This window comes from Macaca nemestrina, chromosome 9 (assembly GCF_043159975.1).
Source record: "Macaca nemestrina isolate mMacNem1 chromosome 9, mMacNem.hap1, whole genome shotgun sequence".
Lineage (NCBI taxonomy): Eukaryota > Metazoa > Chordata > Mammalia > Primates > Cercopithecidae > Macaca > Macaca nemestrina.
The window spans coordinates 22,454,401-22,479,910 of NC_092133.1; the positions used below are offsets into that span (position 1 = coordinate 22,454,401).

General features: G+C 40.1%; 1 long non-coding RNA gene across 1 annotated transcript in view; it reads right to left on the reverse strand.

Annotated features, from left to right (window-relative positions):
- The window catches only part of LOC139356192 (uncharacterized), a 221,733-nt gene that overhangs the window by 172,962 nt on the left and 23,261 nt on the right, over positions 1 to 25,510 (reverse strand). Inside the window, exon 2 of the long non-coding RNA XR_011607646.1 lies at positions 15,707 to 15,767. This is a non-coding gene — a long non-coding RNA (uncharacterized lncRNA). The remainder of the gene's footprint in view (positions 1 to 15,706; positions 15,768 to 25,510) is intronic.

Here is a 25,510-nt window from a genome sequence, read left to right on the forward strand (position 1 = left end):
CATCAACTTGTCATTTACATCAGGTATAACTCCCAATGCAATCCCTCCCCCCTCCCCCCTCCCCATGATAGGCCCCGGTGTGTGATGTTCCCCTTCCTGAGTCCAAGTGATCTCATTGTTCAGTTCCCACCTATGAGTGAGAACATGCGGTGTTTGGTTTTCTGTTCTTGTGATAGATTGCTAAGAATGACGGTTTCCAGCTGCATCCATGTCCCTACAAAGGACACAAACTCGTCCTTTTTGATGGCTGCATAGTATTCCATGGTGTATATGTGCCACATTTTCTTAATCCAATCTGTCACTGATGGACATTTGGGTTGATTCCAAGTCTTTGCTATTGTGAATAGTGCTGCAATAAACATACGTGTGCATGTGTCTTTATAGTAGCATGATTTATAATCCTTTGGGTATATACCCAGTAATGGGATGGCTGGGTCATATGGTACATCTAGTTCTAGATCCTTGAGGAATCGCCATACTGTTTTCCATAATGGTTGAACTAGTTTACAATCCCACCAACAGTGTAAAAGTGTTCCTATTTCTCCACATCCTCTCCAGCACCTGTTGTTTCCTGACTTTTTAATGATCGCCATTCCAACTGGTGTGAGATGGTATCTCATTGTGGTTTTGATTTGCATTTCTCTGATGGCCAGTGATGATGAGCATTTTTTCATGTGTCTGTTGGCTGTATGCATGTCTTCTTTTGAGAAATGTCTGTTCATATCCTTTGCCCACTTTTTGATGGGGTTGTTTGTTTTTTTCTTGTAAATTTGTTTGAGTTCTTTGTAGGTTCTGGATATTAGCCCTTTGTCAGATTAGTAGATTGCAAAAATTTTCTCCCATTCTGTAGGTTGCCTGTTCACTCTGATGGTAGTGTCTTTTGCTGTGCAGAAGCTCTTTAGTTTAATGAGATCCCATTTGTCAATTTTGGCTTTTGCTGCCGTTGCTTTTGGTGTTTTAGACATGAAGTCTTTGCCCATGCCTATGTCCTGAATGGTACTACCTAGGTTTTCCTCTAGGATTTTTATGGTATTAGGTCTAACATTTAAGTCTCTAATCCATCTTGAATTAATTTTCGTATAAGGAGTAAGGAAAGGATCCAGTTTCAGCTTTCTACTTATGGCTAGCCAATTTTCCCAGCACCATTTATTAAATAGGGAATCCTTTCCCCATTTCTTGTTTCTCTCAGGTTTGTCAAAGATCAGATGGCTGTAGATGTGTGGTATTATTTCTGAGGACTCTGTTCTGTTCCATTGGTCTATATCTCTGTTTTGGTACCAGTACCATGCTGTTTTGGTTACTGTAGCCTTGTAGTATAGTTTGAAGTCAGGTAGCGTGATGCCTCCAGCTTTGTTCTTTTGACTTAGGATTGTCTTGGAGATGCGGGCTCTTTTTTGGTTCCATATGAACTTTAAAGCAGTTTTTTCCAATTCTGTGAAGAAACTCATTGGTAGCTTGATGGGGATGGCATTGAATCTATAAATTACCTTGGGCAGTATGGCCATTTTCACGATATTGATTCTTCCTATCCATGAGCATGGTATGTTCTTCCATTTGTTTGTGTCCTCTTTTATTTCACTGAGCAGTGGTTTGTAGTTCTCCTTGAAGAGGTCCTTTACATCCCTTGGAAGTTGGATTCCTAGGTATTTTATTCTCTTTGAAGCAATTGTGAATGGAAGTTCATTCCTGATTTGGCTCTCTGTTTGTCTGTTACTGGTGTATAAGAATGCTTGTGATTTTTGAACATTGATTTTGTATCCTGAGACTTTGCTGAAGTTGCTTATCAGCTTAAGGAGATTTTGGGCTGAGACAATGGGGTTTTCTAAATATACAATCATGTCATCTGCAAACAGGGACAGTTTGACTTCTTCTTTTCCTAACTGAATACCCTTGATTTCTTTCTCTTGCCTAATTGCCCTAGCCAGAACTTCCAACACTATGTTGAATAGGAGTGGTGAGAGAGGGCATCCCTGTCTTGTGCCAGTTTTCAAAGGGAATTTTTCCAGTTTTTGCCCATTCAGTATGATATTGGCTGTGGGTTTGTCATAAATAGCTGTTATTATTTTGAGGTACGTTCCATCAATACCGAATTTATTGAGCGTTTTTAGCATGAAGGGCTGTTGAATTTTGTCAAAAGCCTTTTCTGCATCTATTGAGATAATCATGTGGTTCTTGTCTTTGGTTCTGTTTATATGCTGGATTATGTTTATTGATTTGCGAATGTTGAACCAGCCTTGCATCCCAGGGATGAAGCCCACTTGATCATGGTGGATAAGCTTTTTGATGTGTTGCTGAATCCGGTTTGCCAGTATTTTATTGAGGATTTTTGCATCGATGTTCATCAGGGATATTGGTCTAAAATTCTCTTTTTTTGTTGTGTCTCTGCCAGGCTTTGGTATCAGGATGATGTTGGCCTCATAAAATGAGTTAGGGAGGATTCCCTCTTTTTCTATTGATTGGAATAGTTTCAGAAGGAATGGTACCAACTCCTCCTTGTACCTCTGGTAGAATTCAGCTGTGAATCCATCTGGTCCTGGACTTTTTTTGGTTGGTAGGCTATTAATTATTGCCTCAATTTCAGAGCCTGCTATTGGTCTATTCAGGGATTCAACTTCTTCCTGGTTTAGTCTTGGAAGAGTGAAAGTGTCCAGGAAATTATCCATTTCTTCTAGATTTTCCAGTTTATTTGCGTAGAGATGTTTATAGTATTCTCTGATGGTAGTTTGTATTTCTGTGGGGTCGGTGGTGATATCCCCTTTATCATTTTTAATTGCGTCGATTTGATTCTTCTCTCTTTTCTTCTTTATTAGTCTTGCTAGCGGTCTGTCAATTTTGTTGATCTTTTCAAAAAACCAACTCCTGGATTCATTGATTTTTTGGAGAGTTTTTTGTGTCTCTATCTCCTTCAGTTCTGCTCTGATCTTAGTTATTTCTAGCCTTCTGCTAGCTTTCGAATGTGTTTGCTCTTGCTTCTCTAGTTCTTTTAATTGCGATGTTAGAGTGTCAATTTTAGATCTTTCCTGCTTTCTCTTGTGGGCATTTAGTGCTATAAATTTCCCTCTACACACTGCTTTAAATGTGTCCCAGAGATTCTGGTATGTTGTATCTTTGTTCTCATTGGTTTCAAAGAACATCTTTATTTCTGCCTTCATTTCGTTATGTACCCAGTAGTCATTCAGGAGCAGGTTGTTCAGTTTCCATGTAGTTGAGCGGTTTTGATTGAGTTTCTTAGTCCTGAGTTCTAGTTTGATTGCACTGTGGTCTGAGAGACAGTTTGTTATAATTTCTGTTCTTGTACATTTGCTGAGGAGTGCTTTACTTCCAATTACGTGGTCAATTTTGGAGTAAGTACGATGTGGTGCTGAGAAGAATGTATATTCTGTTGATTTGGGGTGGAGAGTTCTATAGATGTCTATTAGGTCTGCTTGCTGCAGAGATGAGTTCAATTCCTGGATATCCTTGTTAACTTTCTGTCTCGTTGATCTGTCTAATGTTGACAGTGGAGTGTTGAAGTCTCCCATTATTATTGTATGGGAGTCTAAGTCTCTTTGTAAGTCTCTAAGGACTTGCTTTATGAATCTGGGTGCTCCTGTATTGGGTGCGTATATATTTAGGATAGTTAGCTCTTCCTGTTGAATTGATCCCTTTACCATTATGTAATGGCCTTCTTTGTCTCTTTTGATCTTTGATGGTTTAAAGTCTGTTTTATCAGAGACTAGTATTGCAACCCCTGCTTTTTTTTGTTCTCCATTTGCTTGGTAAATCTTCCTCCATCCCTTTATTTTGAGCCTATGTATGTCTCTGCGTGTGAGATGGGTCTCCTGAATACAGCAGACTGATGGGTCTTGACTCTTTATCCAGTTTGCCAGTCTGTGTCTTTTAATTGGAGCATTTAGTCCATTTACATTTAAGGTTAAGATTGTTATGTGTGAACTTGATCCTGCCATTATGATATTAACTGGTTATTTTGCTCGTTAGTTGATGCAGTTTCTTCCTAGCCTCGATGGTCTTTACATTTTGGCATGTTTTTGCAATGGCTGGTACCGGTTGTTCCTTTCCATGTTTAGTGCTTCCTTCAGGGTCTCTTGTAAGGCAGGCCTAGTGGTGACAAAATCTCTAAGCATTTGCTTATCTGTAAAGGATTTTATTTCTCCTTCACTTATGAAACTTAGTTTGGCTGGATATGAAATTCTGGGTTGAAAATTCTTTTCTTTAAGAATGTTGAATATTGGCCCCCACTCTCTTCTGGCTTGGAGAGTTTCTGCCGAGAGATCTGCTGTTAGTCTGATGGGCTTCCCTTTGTGGGTAACCCGACCTTTCTCTCTGGCTGCCCTTAAGATTTTTTCCTTCATTTCAACTTTGGTGAATCTGGCAATTATGTGTCTTGGAGTTGCTCTTCTCGAGGAGTATCTTTGTGGCGTTCTCTGTATTTCCTGGATTTGAATGTTGGCCTGCCCTACTAGGTTGGGGAAGTTCTCCTGGATGATATCCTGAAGAGTGTTTTCCAACTTGGTTCCATTTTCCCCCTCACTTTCAGGCACCCCAATCAGACGTAGATTTGGTCTTTTTACATAATCCCATACTTCTTGCAGGCTTTGTTCATTTCTTTTTCTTCTTTTTTCTTTTGGTTTCTCTTCTCGCTTCATTTCATTCATTTGATCCTCAATCGCAGATTCTTTCTTCCAGTTGATCGAGTCGGTTACTGAAACTTGTGCATTTGTCACGTATTTCTCGTGTCATGGTTTTCATCTCTTTCATTTCGTTTAGGACCTTCTCTGCATTAATTACTCTAGCCATCAATTCTTCCACTTTTTTTTCAAGATTTTTAGTTTCTTTGCACTGGGTACGTAATTCCTCCTTTAGCTCTGAGAAATTTGATGGACTGAAGCCTTCTTCTCTCATCTCGTCAAAGTCATTCTCCGTCCAGCTTTGATCCGTTGCTGGCGATGAGCTGCGCTCCTTTGCCGGGGGAGATGCGCTCTTATTTTTTGAATTTCCAGCTTTTCTGCCCTGCTTTTTCCCCATCTTTGTGGTTTTATCTGCCTCTGGTCTTTGATGATGGTGATGTACTGATGGGGTTTTGGTGTAGGTGTCCTTCCTGTTTGATAGTTTTCCTTCTAACAGTCAGGACCCTCAGCTGTAGGTCTGTTGGAGATTGCCTGAGGTCCACTCCAGACCCTGTTTGCCTGGGTATCAGCAGCAGAGGCTGCAGAAGATAGAATATTTCTGAACAGCGAGTGCACCTGTCTGATTCTTGCTTTGGAAGCTTCCTCTCAGGGGTGTACTCCACCCTGTGAGGTGTGGGGTGTCAGACTGCCCCTAGTGGGGGATGTCTCCCAGTTAGGCTACTCAGGGGTCAGGGACCCACTTGAGCAGGGAGTCTGTCCCTTCTCAGATCTCAACCTCCGTGTTGGGAGATCCACTGCTCTCTTCAAAGCTGTCAGACAGAGTCGTTTGCGTCTGCAGAGGTTTCGGCTGTGTTTGTTATTGCCCTGTCCCCAGAGGTGGAGTCTACAGAGACAGGCAGGTTTCCTTGAGCTGCTGTGAGCTCCACCCAGTTCGAGCTTCCCAGCAGCTTTGTTTACCTACTTAAGCCTCAGCAATGGCGGGCGCCCCTCCCCCAGCCTCGCTGCTGCCTTGCCGGTAGATCACAGACTGCTGTGCTAGCAATGAGGGAGGCTCCGTGGGTGTGGGACCCTCCCGGCCAGGTGTGGGATATGATCTCCTGGTGTGCCTGTTTGCTTAAAGCGCAGTATTGGGGTGGGAGTTACCCGATTTTCCAGGTGTTGTGTGTCTCAGTTCCCCTGGCTAGGAAAAGGGATTCCCTTCCCCCTTGCGCTTCCCAGGTGAGGCAATGCCTCGCCCTGCTTCAGCTCTTGCTGGTCGGGCTGCAGCAGCTGACCAGCACCGATCGTCCGGCACTCCCCAGTGAGATGAACCCAGTACCTCAGTTGAAAATGCAGAAATCACCGGTCTTCTGTGTCGCTCGCGCTGGGAGTTGGAGACTGGAGCTGTTCCTATTCGGCCATCTTGCTCCGCTTGTCCAATTGATTTTCAACAAAAATTCATGGCAATGTTGTAGAGAAAGGAGAGTCTTTTCAAAAACTGGTTCTGAAACAGTTGGATATTAATAAACAGATGGACGGATGACCAGGAGGGAGGGAGGGAGGGGAAAGGAGGTTCTCTAATATTTATCTCAGACCATATATAGAGACCTAAATGCAAGAGCTAAAACTATGTAATTTCTTAAAGAAAACAAGAGAAAATTTTATGACTTTGGATTACTCCAGATATCCTAGATAGGACACAAAAAGCATAAACCATAAAAGAAAAAGAGTAAGATAAATCTGACTTCATAACAACTTTAGACTTTTGTTCTTCAAAAGTCTAAAAGACTGCTGTAAAAATTAAAAGAAAAGCAACAATATTGGGTGAAAATGTTTGAAGATCATATATCTGACTAAAAGCATGAAAATGCAGAATACATAAAGAAATCTTACAATTCAATAAGAAAAAAGCAATTAGAAATTTTATAAAAACTTTGAATAGACACTTTACCAAAAAATGTAAACAATTAGCTAATCCATGAAAAGATGTTCACATTACTTACCTTTAATGTAACTAAAATTAAAAGAACTGACAACATCAAGTATTGATGATGTGTGGAGCAGAAAAGAAAGATGGAACATCCACTTTAAACAACCTGACAATTTCTCATAAAATTAAATATATACTTACCATACAACCCAGCAATCTACTAGTTTATTATCTAAGAGAAATGAAAATCTATGCCTACACAAAAACCTGTATGCAAATGTTTATAGCAGTTCATTGAGAATAGCTGAGAACTGCAAGTAACTCAAATCTCTTTCATTAAGTGAATGGATAAACAAAATTACATCAGTACAATAGGACATTACTTGGCAATTTTTTAAAAAATTACTAATACATGCAACAACATGAATGAATCTCAAAGGCATTATGTTAAGTGACAGAAGCCAAACACAAAAGCCTCCACTATACTCTATGATTCCATTTATATTACATTCCACAAAAGTTAAAACTATAGGGACAGGAAACAGATCCATGGGTTTGGGGGTAGAGTTCGCAGGGAGGAATCCGACTGCAAAGGAACACAGGGAATTTCTGGAGGGTAATGAAAATGTATGTTTATTGTAGTGGCTACATGACTATATACATTTGTCAAATCTCACCAAATTATAAACTTTAAAATGGTAAATTTTATGAAAATTATGCCTCAATAAACCTGACATTTCAAAATGTGATGGAGTTTGTCAGGTGTATTAAATATAAAGTTAGTTAACAGAAATAAAGCAATGATGGGAAGCCCTCCCTCCAATCTTGGAACTCTCTTGAACTTTGTGAATTATGAGCCTCTAGGCCAACATTCACCTTTGGGGTCCCAGATTCATTTAACTGGGCAAAGCAATTTGCTGCCTGCAGAAACTCCTGTGTTCTGCCTTTCTTAAAGAGGCTCAGAAGATCCATATTTCTTTAAGTGACACTTACTAGTTCACTGAGCGATGTGTTAACTGAAAACACAAGCACATAGACTGAAATGCTCCTTGAAAGAGAGACTGACGTTTATTATACAAAGGAGAAGGAAAATATTGAAAAGAAACTTATACAGCAACTGAACCTGGAATAATAGTACCAGAAGACAACTAGACTCTTCCACATACCCCATCACTCTGTCTTTCCCAATTCATTCTGGCTAAGAGACCAGAGAGAAGAATTTGCTGTTGTGGATGAGGATGACAACAATACCAACACCAGCAGCAACACAGCACCAGGTATACATAGCACCCTGAGCACTCGATAGATTGTAGTTACAAGTTTATTATGTATTCCCATTATGATCAAAGACAACCCTAGGAATAAGCACTTTAATCATCTCACTTTATAAAGGAGAAAAATGAGACACAAAGTCGTTAGGTAACTTGTTCAAGTTCACACAGCTTATATGTAGCAGAGCCGTGCTCTGAATTCATGTGCCACCTTCCCCATGCTACCATCTTTAAGACACAACATGGCAATGAAAAAATCAACTTGTTTTCCTAAAAGTTGAATGTCTCCTCCAAGTGTTAGTATGTCTAGAGTTGAGGTCTTTTTGTTTCTGTTTTGGGAGGGGTGTATGTGAGAGAGTGAGTTTTGCTTCCATGCCTTACTCTTCACTGCTACTGAAATACGAACATAGAATGCTTTGATCCTATTTGGCTCTCCTAAATCCCATGTGGGGACACACAGTTTTGCATCTCTTGGTAATAACCTCAAAGTCCTTCCTGAATTCCAAGACAGAACGAGGGCCTCCAGTTTCATTTGAATTTTTGTCCAAAGTAAGCAAATAGAGTATCAAATACTGAGATGAGGAGACAAGGCAGCCAGGGAATAAAAGTTTAAAGAGCTAGGTGACAACATAAAATTGTAGGAGAACTAAAAATCTAATTCCCATGCTGCCCCCCTTCCAGACTCTAAGATCTCTAATCATTTCCACCAAGCTCCAACCTCAACATCAAGATTTACAAGGAGGTAGGGATAGAAGACTAAGAATTAGAAAAATTCCCAGAAAATGGACCAAGAAGAAGCCCAGTTTACCACCTGGGTCTGTGATACAATGTACTATATTAAAACATTTTCATCTCAGCCAGAGCCTCCAAAGTGGCTCCTACAGCTAAGGAGTGCTTCTCAGTTTTCACTGACAGGAATCTATTATTCATACATAGATCTAGTCCTTCTAAAAGGGCCTATTTCTGGATTTTCCCACTCCTCAGATTGTATGTTTACTGGATAATGCTGTACCATCTTTAAGATATCTCAAAAAATCAATGAACTTGTGGAGTGCTTTACAGCTTACAAATCATTTTAGCATGATCCTGTTTCTCCTGTCTATGACCCATGTAACCAGTTCTTGCCAACGAGTTGTGAGCAGAAGTCATGCGTCATTTATAGGCCAGAGCATTACAAGCTGTGCAGGATGCTCCAAACTTATCTCTCCCTCTGCTAGAAAAACTACGGTATTTTGGGATGGGCTGCTTCATCAACCAACAATCTCAGGAAGAGAAAAAATAGAACCAAGTTTCCAGTAGATGTGCAATGGACATGTGATGTGAGTTGTTAAAGCCACTAAAACTGGGAGGGGGGTTGTTTATTATAGACACAAAACAGTCTTGTAGTGGTAAAAGTACTACTTATTTTATGCCTCAAAATGTATATTCACATATTCGATGAGCTAAGCCATGCTGACTTTTCTGAACCATTCATGAGTTTTCGGCTTTGATACAATCCCTCAACAGGTTTGGTATTTCCAGTCTGAAGTACCCTAGCACTTAGAGTCCATCATGATATATTTCATCCACCATGATCTCTGCCTAGCCCATTCATACATAGATACACCCACACATGCACACACTCACACATCCTGCTTCACTGGATGGTGCCAGCTTATCAAGGACCTGACAATCCAGTACCTTCCTTCTTCCATTGGTTGAAAGCTACACAGAGCTACAGACGGATTTCATATAAAAGGAGTAACCAGCCAGAGTGGTCTCTTCCATTTTATAACCTTGGGCTGAGGAGGCGAAAGCACAGCAGATGGGACGTGGACTGCTGAATCAGATAAAGCCGAGACAGAGCGGAGAAAGTGAGATGAGCACTGGACTCAGGGACAGAGAAGGAAACAAGACTATAGAGCCTCAAACAAATTCCTAATCTTGGAAAAATCACCAGGCATTCCCCAGCCAGGCTGTTCACCAGAATCCCCAGCTGTTTGTTAAAGTGTAGATTCCTGGGCTTCATCCCAGATCTTCTGAATCTGAATCTCTAGGGGTATGAACAGGAAATACAATTATTTCATAAGCCCCCATGATATTCAGATAACCAGCCAGGTCGGTTTCCCACTGGACTGGGTAAACAATGAAGCCCCTGCTAGTTTTGAAATCTCATGGTTTATAAACAAAGCCAGGAATATCAGAAATCAGGGTCCCAAGATAACAGAACAGGTGCTAGTCTTTGCTCAGGTGAGCCTGTGCTTATTAGGTGAACTTTGATAAATCAATTGAGGGGCTATGCATATTAATATAAATAGTAAAATCTTTGAAGAAAGGATAAACTTGAGACCAGGGTTAGATATGAGGGTGAACTTCCTGGCAATGGAGACGCTCTACCAAAACTAAGGTAGGCTGCAAGTGGTGAGTAACTTGTATCCCTTCTACTTGCCATACTCTGTATCTCAAGATGGGACCGACTTCATGAGTACATGGCCTCCACATGTAAGTCACAGCCAGAAATGTTCTCAGAAGGTGCCCTGTACTTGGTTTAATGATCTACTGGTACTGTCTTGAAATTCTTAATAATTTTATCTTTGGACAAGAGTTTTGCAAATGAAGTCTGATGAGACAACAGAGCACGTGTGTGAGCAGAGCAGGATATACCAGGCAGCAACCCATGCAAGCACAGGCCTTGGGGCACTGCATGCAAGGGGCTGTGTGCATGCCAAGCAACTGAACTGGCATACCAGAGGCAGTCCAGCCTGCCATGGGGTCCTCAGGGGACAACTAGGGATGGGACTTGAGCCCAGATGGGTAATGACAGTGGCAGCAATAGCAGTAAAGCAGCAGCAATAATCACAGCGGTGGGAAGACAGCTTGCCCATCAGTCCTTGGAGCCCATCCCTATGATATCCCCATAAACATTAACTCTCCACCTTCAGTGTCAGGACAGAACTTGCTGGTGCTCAGGCAATGTAATTTGTTAGTAAATCATTACAAAATAAAAATGTACACATGAACATTGCAATAAAATATATCCAAGAGTTATTAGAATGTTTTAGAGTTTAGAATCTCCAGTTTTGATAACTCCTGCAACATTACAAATATTCACAGGCTTTGAATTAGAAATTAAATTTTGAAATTGTCACAACAGAAAAGAATGTAATTTTCATATAAAACTTCAATGAACCAATTATTAAGAAGAAATAATTTTTGGATTAAGTTTTCCTCGTACTGAAGAAACACATTAGGCTATATAAACAGGCATTTTGATCACAGTTGACCCTTGAACAATGTTGGGGATAGGAATGCCACCCCACCACATACAGTCAAAAATCTGCAGGTAACTTTAGAATCCTCCAAAACTTTACATAGCCTGCGGTTGACTGGAAGCCTTACTAATAACATGCATAGTCCATTAACACGTATTTTGTATGTTATATGTATTACACACTGTATTCTTACAATACAACTAGAGAAGAGAAAATGTTATTTTAAAAATCATAGGGAAGAGGGGGGTGCCAGGCGCTGTACCTCAAGCCTGTAATCCCAGCACTTTCGGAGGCGGGCCGATCACAAATTCAGCAATTCAAGACCAGTTTGGCCAACATGGTGAAAACCCATCTCTACTAAGAATATATGGTAGAGCATGGTGGCACGTGCCTGTAATCCCAGCTACTCGGGAGGCAGAGACAGGAGAATTGCTTGAACAGGGACCCTGGAGGCAGAGGTTGCAGTGAGCCGAGATTACACCACTGCACTCCAGCCTGGGCTAGAGAGCCAGACTCCATCTCAAAAGAAGTAAATAAATAAAAATTTTAAAAAATAAAAATCATAGGGAAGAGGAAATATATTTACAATTCATTAAGTAGAAATGGATCATCATGAAGGTCTTCATCCTCGTTGTCTTCTCACTGAGGAAGAGGAGGGGTTGCTTTTGCTGTCTCAGGGGTGGCAGAGGTGGAGAAGGCGGACATGAAGGCAGAAGAGGCAGGCACATTCAGTGTACTTTTATTGAAAAAAAAGTGTGTAAGTGGACTCACAGTTCAAACCTGTGTTGTTCAAGTGTTAACTGTATATGCAAATTGTAAAGCTACTTTCAGTTGCTTATAGGCTCTCTATAAGTTACAGGAAATGCCTGAGAAAACATTAAAATTGCCACTGTGTGTGTGTGTGTGTGTGTGTGTATATATATATATATATATATACACACACACACACACACACACATATTTACATTGATAATTAAATCCAAACTTACACAAAACAGATTTGTATAGAGTTAAATCTTTTTAGAAAAACGGTTTGACAAGAATCATCAGTTCTAGGTATATACTGAAGTTTTTTTTTTTTTTTTTTTTTTTTTGAAACGTCTCACTCCATCACCCAGGCTGAAGAACAGGGCGCAATCTCCACTCACTGCCAACTTCCACCTCCTGGATTCACACAATGCTTGTGCCTCAGCTCTCCCCCACCCCCACGCCCAGTACCTAAATCACAGGTGTACGCCACCACGCCCAGCTAATTTTTGTATTTTTAGTAGAGATAGGGTTTCGCCATGTTGGCCAGGCAGGTTTCAAACTCCTGGCCTCAAGTGATCCACCTGCCTCTGCCTCCCAAAATGCTAGGATTACAGGTGTGAGCCACCATGCCCAGATCCTGAAGTCTTTTTTCAAAATAATTTCTCAAAAATGTATCCAAATCCTGCTACAGCCAATAAGATTCTCCTACACAATTCCAGTAACCATTGCGTTAGCAGAAATATGCTTCTGAAAATTAAAAATTGTCAAAAATTATTTGTAATCTTGGCAAAGAGCAACAAATGTCCTTTTCATTTTTGTATCAATTGAAGATGAAATTGATAAAAGTTTGATAAATTTTGATAACCTAGTAATTTGCAGAAAAAGAGAGGCAGAAAAACCTTATTGTCAATAAGATGCCAAATTAATAAATTACTTTTTATTGTATGACACCAAAAATATTTTTGATACTCATGTATCACTATTACATAACTATAAATAGTATAAAAAATTATAAGTACATTATATAGTAAAATATTTTAGAAGAAAAACATATTTTAATAACTTCGTACTTTTTTTCCTGCTCTTTGAACAAGGGGCTCCTAATTTTCATTTTTCACTGGGCCATATTTATGATGTCACCACCCTGCTCAGAGGGTAACTATTCTGAGGTTTTGCAGGAAACTTCAGAATGAGTCTAAGATTCCCATCTTGCCAAAGGTTTTCAGTGATTTCATTCAGTACAAGAGAGTCTATGTATCCTGTAATCCAGAGACAAGGAGCATTATAGCAGCTCTATTCTCAGTATCAACATTCTTAGGAGTTTTGGGGTGGCCTTGACTTTGGGTTCCTCCTTTGGACCAAGGCCCTCATCTTCTGAAACATAAGAAGCTTTAATCCAAGACTTCATCTAATGATTCATGAAGCCAGTGTCTTTAAATCAAAACAGGGCAGGAAGGAGAGAGAGCACATCAGGCTTCTTTGAATTTGGGCCAGTGTTTCCAAATGCAAAATACTCAACAGCTCAGGCTCCCCTGGCTTTGTAGATAAACAACAAGATGACCTTTTTATGTCAGAAAGGAGCAGTGAAAATTCCATTTCCTTGTGGAATGTTAAGTTTGGAACCAAGTTTCTCTGTGTTTCTTCTCAAGATCACAACCCACAAAATGTCTTAATAAATGCAAATTATAGGATTTCTGTGGCTAATCCAGATATTCCAACAAGTGATCTTGCCTTTTCTCCAAATACATCCTAGGAACCTCTCCCCATAAGAATGGAAATCCCCCTTTCCCTATAATGTTGCATCCTGGGCTCCTGGAAATGACATTCTGTCCAATGATTAGGTACTGTGAGAGCAGGGCATGTCCCCACTCTCCTTCAGCCATTTCAGAATGAACTGAGGCCATTTCATCAAATCCCTTCCAGAGGGGAATCCATTTCCCACAATGGAGAAAAATGCAGCCATTGTCCACTCTCTACAGAACTTTCAATTCACTTTCTCTTCTTTCACTATTCCCAAACTTCCTTCGGAAAAAAAAAAAATACTTTCCCAGGCCCCACCAGCCTGGGGATAAAACCAGGGTGGCCATAAGAGTCATGTTCCCACCCTCCTTAAAAAAAAAAAAAATCCACTGCCCCCGCCAACCCTAATATTCAGCGGGGGTCTGGTAATTATTCTTTTTACTGGATTGCTTTAAATAACAACTCTTCAGGGTGAATTTAAAATAGAACTTGAGTTACAAAATTCAGTTAACAAGCAACCCTCCAAGAATAGGTCAAGCACATGCAATGAGGTCTACTCAATGATCATTTTACTTTTAACCTCTCACAAGATATTTAATTCAACAATAACATTCTGAAGAAAAAACCTTTTAAATATCTGTGTTGTGTTCTGTTTAATTTACTTTTTAAATAACTCTAATATAAAACCTCTTTATTAGAGTTGAAAACATGAGGAAGATCTTTGCCCAGCTATCCAATAGGAAAGAGGGAGACAGAGAGAAATCTTGACCTTTACCTCGAGGATATGAGAAGAAATGGATAAAAGTGAATTAAGTGACTGTGTCTTTCGCTGACTCCACAATGGAATCATGATCCTTGCCATTCATTCCATCTGTATCATTAACATAAACATTCTTTGCAGGCAACTGGACCAAAGAAGCAGTGGTCAGAGTCAATGCTCCCATCAGCACTAACATCTTGGCAGTGATTCAGGGCCTGTTGGAGGTGCAATGTCCACATATAAGATTGCCAGGGGTAAGTGGACTCTAGAGTGGTAACAAGCACTGCCATGGCCATGTGAGTCCTATGCAGCCAGACCCAGGAACTGTGCCTGACCCAGAGCAGCCGTAAAGTATCTATCTATAGGGAGAATGCCTGAGTGGCATCTCTAAAGAGCTTACCATCCAGCTAAAGACAGACAAACTCCACTCAAAATTTGAATGTGAAGAGCTACAAATGAGTGGGTCAAATCAGAGCCATATCAGCTCAAGGCAAAAAGAACTCAGAAGGTGTTTGAGGATGGAAAGGCTAACAACTTCAGCCATTGGTTTTCCATACATATCTTCATTTGTCCGCCATCAGACTGAGGATGGAGATGAAGATGATAGCTACAAAATTATGGTGATGATGATCTCATAGGGTGATAGTAGTTTACCGATACCAAATAAATGGCCCTTGCTGATGGGAGTTACTCTCAGGGTTATAACTCTCTGTACATCTTTACTGCCTAAATGTGGAACTGCTTGAGCCTCCCAAGTTCCAGAAGACACAACAAAATCATGATAAAACAATTACCTCTCTATACGGCTGGGAAACAAACACAGCATAGAAAATCATCTTCGGCCATCACATTCCTGTTGCCTCACCACTGGTAAAAATAAGTGGCCAAAAGAGCCTTCCTGCCCCATCAACTATTGAGCAAAGCAGACTTGCAAACAGGGTCCAGACTATGTCTGTGATTCTGTTTAGTGATGATGGCCTGAAAGGATCCATGAATGGCTGATGCCCTCTGAATTAGCTTTTTTGAGGGCTGGCTCTGTGTTCTGGCTAGAATATTACTCTATCCTTGGATATTACTTTATTGTTCTCTGCCTTTCTTTCTTCTTTTTGCTTTAGTAGCTAAAAAAAATTTTAATGAATGGTTTAAACAGCTTATGAAGTTGTCATGTTACACACTAGCTAGGCACCAAAACAAACAATCCGTTCACAAGAAATATCTCAAGGAGGAGCCATGTTGTCAACACCATCCCTGTGCTGTGCTCTTAAAAGGACTCACCGTGTTTGTTAGTCTGTTCTCGTGCTGCTGTGAAGAAATACCCAAGACTGGGTAATTTATAAAGGAAAGAGGTTTAATTGACTCACAGTTCCACATGGCTGGGAAGGCCTCGGGAAACTTACAGTCATGGCAGAAATGGAAGCAAACACGTCCTTCTTCACAAGGCAGCAGGAGAGAGAAGTCCTGAGGAAAGGAAGAAAAGCCCTTTATAAAACTGTCATGTCTCATGAGAACTTACTCACTATCATGAGAACAGCATGAGGGTAACCACCCCCATGATTAAATTACCTCCCACCAGGCCCCTCTCACGACATGTGGGGATTGCAGGAACTACAATTCAAGATGATATTTGGGTGGAGACACAGCAAAACCATATCACTATGCCAAAACCAAGACTTTTCGTGAGAATACTCTCATGTGAAATCCCACATGAAATTGGCATGATTCATTTTATGCCTTATTTGTTTATAATAACCAAGATAATAATATCAGGAAAGTGGAAGAAGGCTCAGAACTGAACCATCCTTACCTGTTCTTATCACTACACAGTAAATGTGAACTGAAATTTAAAAGGCAGGGCCAGTCAGTGGCTCACGCCTGTAATCCCAGCACTTTGGGAGGCCGAGGCAGGCAGATCATGAGGTCAAGAGATCAAGACCATCCTAGCCAACATGGTGAAACCTCATCTGTACTAAAAATACAAAAATTAGCCGGGTGTGGTGGTGCATGCCTGTAGTCCTAAGATACTCGGGAGGCTGAGGCAGGACAATCGCTTGAACATGGGAGGCAGAGGTTGCAGTAAGCTGAGATCATGCCACTACACTCCAGCCTGGTGACAGGGCAAGATTCTGTCAAAAGAAAAAGAAAAGAAAAGAAAAGAGGAAGGGAAGGGAAGACAGAAAGGAAGAAAGGAAAGGAAGGAAGGGAGGAAGGGAAGGAAGGAAAGGAAAGGAAGGAAGAGAGGAAGGGAAGGAAGGAAGGAAAGGAAGAAAGGAAGGAAGGGAGGGGAGGAAAGGAGAGGAGAGGAGAGGAAAGGAGAGGAGAGGAAAGGAAAGAAAAAAGAAAGGCAGAGAGTTACTGACATTAAGAGAAGAAATGTTGCCTTATTCTTTTAAACAGAGATTTAGGAAACAGTTGCTTGATGGTCTTGTCTTTCCTAGTCAACAGACATTTCTGTTTTCTTTATGCCAAGATTTGTCAACTTTGCATAACATTAATACAGGCTGGGAAGGAAGGTAGAAGATTGATAAGCCTTACATTTCAGGAAAGAACAAAAAAAATCTTTTCTGATGAAACTTCACCTGACTGCTGGCTGCCATTACGTGTATATAGTTCTATGTTATCTCCACCTTCATGAAAATATATGAAAGTTCAGCCTCTCTAGGGACATAAAACCGTAAGGTTTTAGAAAGAGAAGACCCTGAAGCATCCTCTAAGGCTGATTATTCTCCCCATAAAAGGATTAACCATGGGGGCTCTTAAAATGGCAAGCTCCTTGTATGTCTTGAAATAAGATTCAATTACAAAAATTAAATTCATATGGACAAGTCCACAGTTCCAGGAATATGCCTACTATCTATAATCAGGTGGATTTGTAACATTATTTGGCTTATCTTACAAGAGTTATGATGCAAAAGGACAAAATACAAAATGAAAGGTCTGCAGTCATCTTGTAATTAGGGAAAATATAGTGGTTATTGTTCTCAAGCCTGCTTCTACCCCAGAGCCTTTGACCTCACTCTTCTTTCTGCCTAGAACATTTTTTTAAAACCAGGAGGATGTATGAATAGCTGGTTCCTTACTTCATTCAGGTACCTGTTCAAATGCGGCTTCTCCAAGAAAGTTTCACTGATCGTTCCAGGTAATGTAGTTCCCCCTACCCCACCTGTCCCTAATGCTATCTATTTCTCTTCATAATGCCAATCCCCATGTGGCTTATCAGATCTCTTTATTTATTGAAGAAATTATTAGTTTATTTATTTTTATTAGTAGTAGCTATCCCTGACTTTACTTATTATTATATTGTCTCTGACTAGAATATAAGCTCCAAGACATGGATTTTTGTTTTGTTCACTAGTCATATTTCTAGCACGTACAATAATATGGCACATGAGGTCAATAGATATTGAATAAATTAGGAAATAAAGGAACAACCAAGCAAACAAGTAGTTGGCCATGTCTCAAGTAGATTCTGGAAACATCTTTAGAATCTTCCCATGCTGCCACTCATCTGTGACTATCTCAAGACATTCTTGCAACATGAAACCGTGCCCTCTTTTAACAACTCTCTCCTAGCTGGCAGTGGGTGCTGAGAACATTGTGTAATCTCTCTGACCTCTATTGTTTTATTTATCAAATTAAATGATTAACTATCTTCCCTTCTCATTTCCTCAGCTATTCAATAAAATACCTGCTCTGTGTCAGGCCATGTGTAGGAACAAACAGGAAATGACTAACTGGTACAATAAGAACTAGAATCAGAGTAAGTGGCAAGAAAGAAGCTGTGACCCAACAAGGGGGTGAGTTTTACGGGATGAATCAGGGTGGGCAAACAAGATGGAGAAATAGGCTTTCCAGAAGGAGGTAGTAAAAGACAGAGATACTAGAACAGCAGAAATGATGAACAGATCAGGAAATAACTGGCCAGATGAAGTAAAGAAGTGGGAGAACAAGAAAATGAAACTTGGGTTTCTTTTACTAGCAAGAAACAAAAGAGATGAAGTGAACATGCATTGTTTACCCTTCACCACTAACACCTGCTCGCACCTCCTGCAATGGAAATAATGGTTGCAATGGTGTACAGGAGCTGAAACTCATATGGAGGATGCCTAGAACACATGAATTCCACACACACACTCTCACAAGAAAGATTAAGCTTTAAAATACTCATGTGGGTGATAGATATCGGACACCTCCCCTCTTAAAAGATGAAGAAAACAGGAATCAGAAATTTTAACAAGAAGAATGTGGTAAATTAGAAATTCTAACAAGCAGAATACAATAAAACCAAGACTGAAATCCAGATTTTCATAGTATGTGCAGTGATTTTTCTTTTTCTCACTGCTGAAGTGCTTTGAACAGGAGGCTGAACAGCTCCTCAATCTAAAGATCTCCCAGCAACCACTATGGTACCTGAAATTTCCACCATTTCAGAAATCATTGAGAATAATATATGCTCTCTGTCTAGATGAAAATTCATAGCCAGACTCAAAGGGGTAGTCTTAACCCACTAGCACCTACCCACTGTGCTTGCATCAATCAATTAACCAGGCTAGAGACTACCAAACAGTGTCCCAAAAGAATGAAACAAAGAACAAGGGGAAGAAAAGAACAATGGGACAGAAATGGCTGTCCACAGAGCTGGGCCTGAACACATCAAGTACATTTTGATGGAACTAGAATCTGTAAAATCCAGAGTGTGGAAGATCAGGAGCAATTAATATAAACAGGAGGAGGCTGAAGCTGAGCCTTGTCTAGCAATCAGGAGTATGAGAGTGGCGCTGGGAGAAGGCATGGACAGGGATAGACTAGAGAAGCACAGAGCATGGTGGCTCACCCTCAACCACTCATCAACTCTCTAAACTCAAGCAGCCCCTGAACTCTCAGTCTGTAAAATGGTGAGAGAGTATCACTTACATCACAGGATGCCTGTGAGGATCAAACGAAATAATGCATACAAAGTATTTAGCACAGGGATTAGTACAAGATACACACTTTACATATTGGCTATTTAAAAAGAAAAGGAGAGGAAAATAAAAGAGAAAGGAATTGAAATGAAAGCCTGATAAAGACCAACTTCACAACTTCTCGAACATCCCAAGGGCCAGTCTTGACAAAGGAGTTCCTGCTATGCACAGTTGAACAGGTTGTGCAGTGCACAAATGTGCAGTGTGCATGGCAGCACTGACAAGATTGCCCTTCTAAACAGACAGGAGCACCATTGAGACTTCCCTTAACACTACTTCGTTCTGCCTGGATGAGGAACCTATCCAAACAAAGATGATTAGGATAAATTATTGCCATAGCGCTTTTTAACATTTTGCTCTTGAAGCCTCTCTGGGCTTTTAATTTTTGCTAATTCATAAAAAATATTAGCCCAGCCTTTCTGTTCACATTGAGTGAAAAAAAATTCTTTGGTAAAGGTCCAGCACCTAAGTGGCTAAAACTTGAATGCAGATTCTTCAGTGGTGATCCTCATTAGTGTAACAGCCTGTCCTGGTAGCAGCTGCTGGCAGCCCTCCTGGGAAGGCTGGATGGCTGACCAGTCATGCTATGTGTGAGGGACTAAAACAGCTGCCCATACAGCCAGGCCTGACCACTGTCAGATAAAGGTAAGCCTTATCTGGCAGACTCACCAGACTTTCACAACCATGAATTTGATGATAACCTTGGTGGAGATCATCTGCCTGGTTTCCTTTTCTGGTCTGTAAGCAGAGAGAGACAAGGAAATGACACAGAGAGTCAACTGGGGTATCAGGTGGTACCGTGCTCTGTGCCTCTCTACTCTATCCCTATCCATGCCTTCTCCTCGTGCCACTCTCACACTCCTGCATGCTACATGGGGCCAAGCTTTGTCCTCCTCCTATTTACATTAATTGCTCCTGATCTTCCACACTCCAGATTTTCCAGAGTCTAGCTCCACCAAAATGTACTTGTTTTTGTTCCATTCTTTCTGGACCCTGTTTGGTAATCTCTAGCCTAGTTAATTAATTGATCAGATTAGGGGACTCCTGGGGGCCTGGAGGCCCCCAGCCCAGCATTTTACACCTGATTTTATAAATAAACCCTACAGCCAACTAGAGAGAACCTACCATGACTCAGACACTATACCCAGTGCACTTGAAGATATTATCTCAGTTCAACTTGCAGATCACCCTATGAGCAAATTATGCTCATTCCCTACCTTACACTTGAGCAAAAAGAAGCTGTGAAGGTGTAGCACAACCTTCCTAACACCATATAACTATTGAGTGAAAAAGCTCAACCTCAAGCTAAATATGTCTGACCTCCAACAGTCACACTTTTCCCACTTACATCCAGCAGCTTGGACAGCAGGATACCTATTCACAAGTATAAGTAATTATTTGACAAAATGCAAAGTCAGGACATGATTTGAGAGAATGAATGAAAGTGCTCTTATCCTAGAGGACACCTGCTTTGTCCTTATGGAGCTCCAGAGTTCATGTCCTACTTACCCCAGCTCAGTGTCTCCTTCTCCCCCTTCCATCTGCCAATGCCCCATGAGACCCAGGCCAAGTTCCAGCACACACCTGAACCTATTCCTGGCCTTCCTTGCTCTTCAGTCAAAATATACAGGCTTATACAATAGAATAAGAGGCGACCATTTGAAATGATGTTCCTAAATAGTTTTTAATGATGAGGAAAATACTTTTGAAAGAAGGTTTATTTTTTAAAGCAGATCAAAAGTCTAGACGGTACAGGTCTTAATATGCAACAATAATGGATATGGCTTCTCACTATAAGCAACTAGAAAATGGGACATACAACCAATGGTTTCCAGATATTCAATATAGGACTGTGACTTCTGAAAAAAATGGATATTAGGTGAGCCCTGTTATTGCCCTAGCAATTTGATGGAGGCACTTTATAGACCATAGACAGGGAGGAGAATGCCAAGGAGGGCTTGGAAATCTTGCTGGACTGAGGATACAGCAACCTGAATTTGAGTAGGCTAAGACAGCTGGACTTTGGCAGGAACGGGGGGGGGGGGGCGGTGCGGGCAGAATTCCAGACAGGTGAGAGACTTATGCAGAGAAAGAGCTTCAGATAACTCAAGGGTCCCCTTTAGTCTGTTGCCAAGTTCTAAGCTGTATATTAGCATGGTGAAATTCCACAAAGCCAGGAAAATTAAAATCTATGAGCTGAAAACTTCCCAGAACTAAAAGCACTAAGAGAAATTTAAGCTCTGACCAGCCAGAGTAGAGACTCATTATTGATCATTGCAATATTCAGTAGAGAGTCTAGAAGGGCCATGCCACAACAATAGGGCTAAACCAGATTTAGAGTAAAGGCTACTGTAAAATTGCCCTAACGAAATTAAAAACAATCCTCAAAAGATTAAGCTGATCCCCAAGCAACAAAACTACCTTTCAGAACAAAGCCTGGCACTCATTAAATGAAACTAAAACAATAATATTATGGACTGAATTGTTTTTTCCAAAAAAATTATATGTTGAATTTCTAAACCCCAATGTGACTGTATTTGGAAACAGGGCCTTTAAAGAGGTAATTACAATTAAATGAGGTCATAAGGGCAGGACTGTAATCCATTATGACTAGTGTACTTATAAGAAAAGAAGAAGATGCCAGGGAAATGAACACACAGAGAAGAGGCCATGTAAGAACTCAATAAGAAGGAGGTGGCTGTCTGCAAGCCAAGAAGAGAAGCTTCAGGAAAAACTAAACCTGCCAACAACTTGATTTAAGACTTCCAGCCTCCAGAACTGTGAAAAAATTAATTACCACTGTTTAAGGTATCCAGTCTGTAGTACTTTTTAATGGCAATTCTAGCCAACTAATACCAATAGTAACAATAAAAATCCATCATTAAATAATGTAAAATTCAAAATGTCTAGCATGCAATCAAAAACTAATAGACAGCATGATGACAGGAACAAATTCACACATATCAATACTAATTTTGGTAAATGGGCTAAATGCCTCCAATTAAAAGGCACAGAGTGACAAGTTGGATAAAGAAGCAAGACCCAAACGTACACTGTCTTCAAAAGATCCATCTCATGAGAACCCACAGGCTGAAGGAGTGAAGAAAAATTTACCAAGCAAACAGACAACAGAAAAAAGCAGGGATTACTATTCTAATTTCAGACTTGAAAAAAAGATTTTAAAGAAAAAAATGTGGGGGACATTACATAATGGTAAATGGCTTGATTCAACAAGACCTAACTATCCTAAATACATATGCACCCAACACAGAAGCACCCAGATTCATCAAGCAAGTTCTTTGAGACCTATGAAGAGACTTAGAAAACCCCACAAAAATAGTTAGAGACTTCTACACCCCACTGACAGTATTAGACATATCATCAAGGCAGAAAATTAACGAAGATATTCAGGACCTGAACTAGACACTTGACCAAATTAACTTTATATCTACAGAATGCCTCACCTAAGAACAACAGAGTACACATTCTTCTCATTTGCACATGGTACATACTCTAAAATCAACCACACAATGAGACATAAAAAAAATCCTCAGCAAATTCAAAAGAACAAAACATACCAACCACCCTCATACCACAGTGCAATAAAAACAGAAATCAATACTAAGAAAGTTGCTTAACATTATATAATTACACAGATATTAAACAACCTGCTCCTAAATGACTTTTGGGTAAATAATAAAATTAAGGCAGAAATCAATAAATTATTTAAACTTATGAGAACAAAAATACAACATATCAGAATCTCTGGGACAAAGCTAAGGTAGTATTAAGAGGGAATAGTACTGAACACCCACATCATAAAGAAAGATCTCAAATTAACAACCTAATATTACAACAAGAGGAACTGGAGAAACAAGAGTAAACCAACCCCAAAGCTAGCAGAAGACAAGAGAAAACCAAAATCAGAGCTGAACTGAATGAAATTGAAATGCAAACAAACAAACAAAAAGAACATACAAAACATCAACGAATTCAGGAGTTTTAAATTCATAAGACGTATAGACCACTAGACTAATAAAGAAAAAATGAAAAGATTCAAATACGCACAATCAGAAATGGCAAAGAGGACATTAACACTGACCCTACAGAAATACAAAAACCCTCAGAAACTATTATGAACATCTCTATACACACAAGCTAGAAAACTTAGAAGAAATGAATAAATTCCTAAACACATACAACCCCCCAAGACTGAACCAGGAAGAAATTGAATCCCTAAACATACCAGTAATGTGTTCCAAAATTAAATCAGCAATAAGAAGCCTGCCAATAAAAAAAAAAAAAACTTCATGAACAGCCTAATTCTACCAGATGTTTAAGAAGAGCTGATATCACTCCCACTGAAACTATTCCAAGAAATTGAGGAGGAGGGACACCTCCCTAACTCATTCTGTGAGGCCAGGATCATCCCGATACCAAAACCTAGCAGAGACACAACAAAAAGAAAGGAAGCTTCAGGTCAATATCCTTAATGAACATCTGCAAAAATACTCAACAAAATACTGGCAAACTGAATCCACTAGCAAATCAAAAAGCTAATCCACCACGATCACATAGGCTTCATCCCTGGGATGCAAGGTTGGCTCAAGATACACAAATCAGTAAATGTGACTGATCACACAAACTGAAACCACATGATCATCTCCACAGATGCAGAAAAGGCTTTCAACGAAATTCAATATCACTTCATGTAAAAAAAAAAAAAAAAAAAAAAACCCTCAACAAACGAGTCACTAAAGAAATATACTTCAAAATAATAAGAGCCATTTATGACAAACCCATAGCCAACATCATACTGGATGGGCAAAAGCTGGAAGCATTTCCCTTGAAAACCACAAAAGACAAGAATGCCTTCTCTTGTCTACTATGCTGAATCACTCTTATTCAGCATAGTACTAGAAGCCCTGGTCAGAGCAACTGGGCAAGAGTAAGAAATGAAAGCTTCCAAATAAGAAGACAGGAAGTAAATGATCCTTGTTTGCAGACAATATGATTCTATGCCTAGAAACTCCACAGTCTCTGCCCAAAAGCTCCTTGATCTGGTAAACAACTTCAGCTAAGTTTCAGGATACAATACAAAATCATTGTGCAAAAGTCAATAGCATTCCTATATACAAATAATGTTCAAGCTGAGGGCCAAATCAGAAAATACAATCTCAGCTGGCCGCAGTGGCTCATGCCTGTAATCCCAACACTTTGGGAAGCCGAGGTGGGCGGATCACGAGGTCAGGAGATTGAGACCATCCTGGCTAACACGGTGAAACCTCGTCTCTACTAAAAATACAAAAAAATCAGCCGGCCATGGTGGCAGGTGCCTGTAGTCCCAGCTACTTGGGAGGCTGAGGCAGGAGAATGGCATGAACCTGGGAGGTGCAGCTTGCAGTGAACTGAGATCAGCCACTGCACCCCAGCCTGGGTGACACAGCAAGACTCTGTCTAAAAACAAACAAACAAAAAATACAATCTCATTAACAATAGCCACAAAAAAAATGAAATACTCAGGAATACAGTTCACCAAGGAGGTGAAAGAACACTACAACAAGAATTACAAAACACTGCTCAAAGAAATCAGAGATGACACAAATAAATGGAAGAACATTCCATGCTCATGGATAGGAAAAATCAATATTGTTAAAATGGTCATACTGCCCAAAGCAATTTATAGATTCAATGCTATTCCTATCAAACTACCAATGACATTCTTCGCAGAATTAGGAAAAAAAAAAAAAAAAAAAAAAAAAAACTATTGTAGAAGGCATATGGAACCCAAACAACCAAGGCAATCCTAAGCAGAAAAAAAAAAAAAAAAAAGCTAGAGGCATCACACTACACAACTTCAAACTATACTACAAGGTTACGGTAACCAAAACAGCATGGTACTATTACCAAAACATACACATAGACCAATGGAACAGAATAGAGAGCCCAGAAATAATGCCACACGCATACAACCATCCAACCTTTGACAAAGTCAGCAAAAACAAGCAAGAGAGAAAGGGCTCTCTATTCAATAAATGGTGCTGGGATAACTGGCTAGTCATATGCAGAAGATTGAAACTGGACCTTTTCCTTACACTATATGCAAAAATCAACTCAAGATGGATTAAAGAATTAAATGTAAAACCTAAAATTATTAAAAAAAAAAAAAAAACCCTGGAATATAATCTGGAAAATATCATTCTGGACATAGGCCCTGGCACAGATTTCAGGTGAAGATGT